Below are 5,710 nucleotides of genomic sequence, written 5' to 3' on the forward strand. Positions count from 1 at the left end.
AATAAACTATGGTATATCCACACCATGGAATATTACTTAGAAATAAGAATGGAACAAATGCTACACAACAACTTTGATGGAACTCTGAGTGAAAAAAAATCCAGACTCAAAAGGTTACATACTTCACCATTCTAGTCATATAATTCTTATATTATATATTCTTAATCATGGTAAGACTACATGAGTCAATTCATGCTAAAATTGTAAAAAACTATATACACATATTTAGGAATGTCAATTTCCTTATTTTAAAATCATACTATAGTTATCTAAAATGGAACGACCAGATGAAACTGGGTAAAGTTGCACTGGATCTCTCCGTATTACTTCCTCAACTTACCATGAGCCTAATAATTTTTTAGTATTAGAAAGTACACATTTCTTTATACACATATGTATTTCCATGTTCAGTCAGCTGACAGGACATAGAAGCAGTTATACTCCAGTAGTAACAAGAACGCCTAGCACCCAAATCTTGGTTTCTAATACCGTTCTACAATATAACAAATCAAGGATACTTGGAATGATGGCTGATTGTAGGGAAGTATACAAGATAACCCTGGATCCTCTTGTAGTACCAAAAAAGCAAAGAGGTACCAAAAACAAAAACCTCACAATGGTGGGATATGTGAAAAGGGCACAGAGTCAATAAAAGACCTATTTAATGGCCAAAGCTGGAAAAATTTAAGCAATAAGATAAAATAGTACAGGATTATCACCAAAGAACAAAGTAAAAATCCGTGAGTACATACTGATTTATATACATTATTAAATAAAGAAACAAGTGAGAGAGAAGAGAAAAATGCCTTCTGCAGGTCATTTATGGACTACTCCACCCTCAAAGTGTTGCCTGTGCATGCTGACTTCCTACCATCAAGTTTTGGCCCTGCATAGTGTCTTCCTTCAAAAGCATATGATCTAGAAATGGGGTGAAAAGTAGCAACAGTAGAGAAATTTGACAAACACAAATTCAGCCAGGTGATCAAGATCAATATTAACAAGTATAAGTCAGGTTTATACTCTGTACCCTTGATATGATGTAAAGAAAATGGCACTATATGTTTAGGATCTTCCTCTTGAAAACCATAACCACAATCCATCATGAGAAAAACAGAATATAAATCCCAGCTGAGGGACAGTCTCCAAAATACCTGTCTGGTAATCATCAAAACTATCAAGGTCATCAAAAACAAGGAAATCTTAGAAACTGTCACAGCCAAGAGAATTTTAAGGAGATGTGACAACTACATGAAATGTGATACCTTGCCTGGGATCCTGGAAGAGAAAAGAATATTTGGTGAAAACTACAGAAATAATGTACAATGTGTGGGCTTTAGTTAATAATAATGCATCAATATTGGTTCATTAATCCTAACTAATGTATCAGCATAACATGATATTCTAATGGGGAAACTGGGTGCAGAGTATAGGGGAAATCTCTGTGCATCAACAATTTTTCTGTAAATTTAAAACTGTTTAAAACTTAAAGTTTTTTTTTAATTCCTTATACACAGGGCTATCTGATTTATGCTACCTGGCATTACCTCATTGAACTATTGCTTGTCCTTTACTTTTTAATGAGCTTGTTATAGGATATGCTATACTTAATGGCAACATTGATTCAGACTGATTGTTTCTCGAGTGTTTGAATGTGACACTACAGAGAGACTCACAAATTTGAATTTTCCAGTGATGAAGAGACATAGAACAACAAGGAAAGCAGGAAATCATGAGGCAGCTGCAATCATTAGTATGCAAAAGCTATTAGATAGGGTAGAGAGAGGAATGATATCAGTTCATAACAGAATAAAGAAGAAGCAAGGATGGATGAGCTGAGCCTCACACATTGCAAACAACTAGAGTTGTTGCTGGATCTGCAGAGTCATTGTTGACCTTCTGGAACAATTGTCACTTCCTGTGAGCATTGACTGTTATTCCCAGTTCATGGGGTTTAGCTGAGTAACGCTGAGTCATTCTCTCTCCTTTCCTTCCTTCCTTTCTTCCTATGTTCTCTTCTTTCCCTCTCTCCCTCCCTTTTCTTCTTTCCCTTCCTTCCTTCCTTTCTTCCTTTTTTCTCTTCTTTCCCTTCCTTCCTTTCTTCCCTCCTTCTTTCTCTTCTTTCCCTACCTTTCTTTCTTCCTTTCTCTTTTTTCCCTTCTTCCTTCTCTTCTTTCCTTTCCTTCCTTTCTCTTTCTCCTTTTTTATTTTTTTTAGTAGTAAATGGTATGCTTAGATTTGTTTAAGTTGCAGGGAAAGATAGGTAATAAGATGTAAGAATGATTTGCCATTTAATAAAATGCCATGATTATAAACTCAAACACCTTAGATAGGGTATGACTCAAACCAGAAAGTTGTTACATGTACTTGCAAAGGAGAAATCTACTAAGCACCTGTGTGTAAGGTGAATTACAGTGAAAAAAAATTAAAATTATTAAAACTAGCTCACAGAATTTTGGAATAATGCAGGTGAAAGATATCATAACACTTAGGAAATTGTATTTGTTCGATGCTTTTATTTATTTATTTAATTTATTTATTTTGTGGTACTGGGGCTTGAACTCAACGCCTTCACCTTGAGTCACTCCACCAGCCCTATTTTTGTGAAGGGTTTTTCGAGATAGGGTCTCCAGAACTATTTGCCCAGGCTGGCTTTGAACCTCAATCTTCCTGATCTCTGCCTCCTGAGTAGCTAGGATTATAGGTGTGAGCCACCAGCTCCCAGTGAAGCTCTTATTTTTATCTTTTTAAAATTATTGTTGCACTGGGGGTACATTATGACATTTACCAAAGTTCTTACAATAGATCACAATTGAATTCACTCCCTCCATCATTCTCCTTTATCCCCTCTCCCCTGCTTGAAGCTTTTAATATTATGTGTTTTGTCAGTAAGTACATTGTAACAACATACCATAGCTTCTAAACTTTCTACTGTCTTCTCATCCAAGATTTGCTAAGACACTATGATTAATGGACTTAAAGTAGGTAAAATATTTATGGACGATAATGCCCGCTAAGCCTGATAAAGAATTCTCTCTTACAAGAAGGTTAATTTTTACTTGGGGAAAGGGTAAAAAATGTTTTGTTGAGTGTACTATATAAACAGCTGTCACACTGCAGGAGAACTTAGTCATTTCTTTCATAAATCTTCCTTATAAAGAAGAATATCAGATTAGATTGTAAACCTTTTTTTATTTATTTGTTAATTCACTTTTTTTGTTTGTTTGTTTCAGAGTCAGGGTCTTGCTATGTAGCCCAGATTAGCCTTGAACTCACACCTGCCTCAGCCTCCCCAGTGCTACGATTACCATGTGTGCCATCATGCCTGGCTAGACTGTAAACTTTTGATTATAGCGATTTTGTCTTACACTTATTTGTATCGACCTCAACACTTAGATTAGTGCCTTATCTGGAGAGGATGCTCGGTGCATTGCTGTTGATTTAGGCTTTATAAAATAAAGCTTTATACAAATAAATCTTAAATCATTTTCAAGGAGAAAATTCAAAAGCGTGAAATCTTATAGTAGCAAAAAATATACAGTACATGACAAACATTAACATGTTAATGCACTTCTATTTGAAACAATGGAATTTGTAATTGCCAATTAGAATAATTGTCAACATTTAATGATGAATTACTGTGGACCAGCCATTGTGTTAAGTGATTTACAATGTGCAGTATTATCTCATTCAATCCCCTCAACAATGCTTTAGGGAACCATTATCATTATCCTCACTTTATAGATGAGAAAAAATACTTAAGGTAGCCAGTTGTGAAATAGTTAACTGTATTTTATCAGTGCATTCTTCCTTGTTATCATAAACCTACAAGTTTACTTTAACTATGACCTTTATTTTCTTTTAAAGAATTCAACATGTCTTTAATTATCTAAGTTTACTACTAGATACATGTTTTCTTAAACTACTAATCTTCTTTGAAAAAATAGTTAATATTTTTTGTTTAAAAATAAATTAGCCAAGAACTCTAAACTTAGTTGCCTTATTAAAGTATAGTGCCATCATTTAACACACTTCAGTATGTGTGTGTAGCTTTCACTTTTTTTCCTGCTTGTACAAAGGCACGACTCATTTGAAATAAATGAACAAGAGCTATCTGATTTAGGCTAAGTAGTAATTTATATCTTCAACATGTTTCTTAATGTAATATTTTACCATGGATATGGATATCAAACAATGATCTCTCCTGTACCAAAGTAATGACATAGTGATATTCTAATAGTTTGGTTTATATTTGCTCTGATATTCTATTTCTATGTCAGGATTTATGGGTTGTTGGATTTTTTTGGAGATTTAGATTATAATTATTTACTGTGCCCTTGAGATTTTTCAGGAAGATTAACTGTATGAATGCCAATTTCTTTCTTTTTAAGTATTGTTGTACTGGGGATATTTTGTGACATTTACCAAAATTCTTACATATATCAGAGTGGAATTCATCCTCTCCATCATTCTCCTTCATCTCCTCTTCCCCCATTCATGGAATGGGTTGCAACAGGTATCATTTTTCCATTTTCATACATGATGGATGCTAAATTCTATGTGAACTGGTTTGTAGGTTCATGGATGTGTGATAATATTGGAAGATACATTTCCTGAAAAAAATTTTACATCCTCTAAAACTGTGCAGTAACTATCATAAGGTGTGTGGAGGAAATGCGATTAGGAGCTGAAAACTCAAATGTTCAAAGGCAGAGAATTAGGTAGATCAATAACAGTCTTTGAGAAAACATTATGTTTTTAAGAGACATGCTAATGTTTTAGATAAACAAAGTAGCAATCCAGAATACATAAGGCATTACCTTAAGAAAAAGTGATGGTAGCTTGATGGATGTGGGACTCAGGAAAGTTTCAAAATGCTAAATTGTAGAAACGAGAAAACTGCACCAAGATCTGAGAGACTCACTCTCAAAACACACTTCGAAGACAGAATGTGCAGCACAAGGAGCAAGCGGAAATCTTGGTGCAAAAATGCAAAACTAGGCCCCTCCACAGCTTGCTGCTTTCAACCCTGTTACTTATTTTATGTTTAGCTGCTATTACTTGGGAGTGTAAAGCATTACTATATTTGGAAATTTAATAAGTCATGGATACCTGCCCCTTGGGCAGGCACCCTTCCTCTATCCAGCCCTCATGAGCTCATTTTGTTAATATTTATTTCAAAAAATTTTAGTTGAACAAGCTGCACCTAATTCCTGCATAGAAATTATGTACTAAATTTTAATCATTTAAAAATATAATAACGATATTACATGATGACTTTGTTCATCATAGCCACAGTATACATTTTATGATCAGGTTTGAGAGAATAAGACAGCATTAGATTTCCTTGTCTTTTCCTTGGGGTTTCCTGTGTATTCAGTTTTTTCTTTCTTTTTTTTTTTTCAGGGGCCAGGCTAATCTTCTCTGTATTGTTCCAATTTTAGTATATGTGCTGCTGAAGTGAGCACATGTATTCAGTTTTAAATGTTTGAAAAATGTGTAGACACATATATACTCCACTGTAACTCATAATTTCAGGTTGATCCAACTAACTTTCACTCTAATTAAAATGGGTTTGAAACAAACAGCTTCAACATCTTATTGTCCTGGTATGTGCTACAAAAACTGACAACTTTTTAAAATTTTATCATTTTTACATTTACTCACATCTGTATACATGTTTGGGCCACCTCCCTACCCCTCTTCCTGTCAG

General features: G+C 34.4%; 1 pseudogene; it reads right to left on the minus strand.

The window, feature by feature from the left end:
• Window positions 1-5,368: 5,368 nt before the first annotated feature.
• Window positions 5,369-5,465, minus strand: LOC141422863 (U6 spliceosomal RNA; annotated as a pseudogene).
• Window positions 5,466-5,710: the final 245 nt, after the last annotated feature.

This window comes from Castor canadensis, chromosome 4, assembly GCF_047511655.1.
Source record: "Castor canadensis chromosome 4, mCasCan1.hap1v2, whole genome shotgun sequence".
Classification (NCBI taxonomy): Eukaryota; Metazoa; Chordata; class Mammalia; order Rodentia; family Castoridae; genus Castor; species Castor canadensis.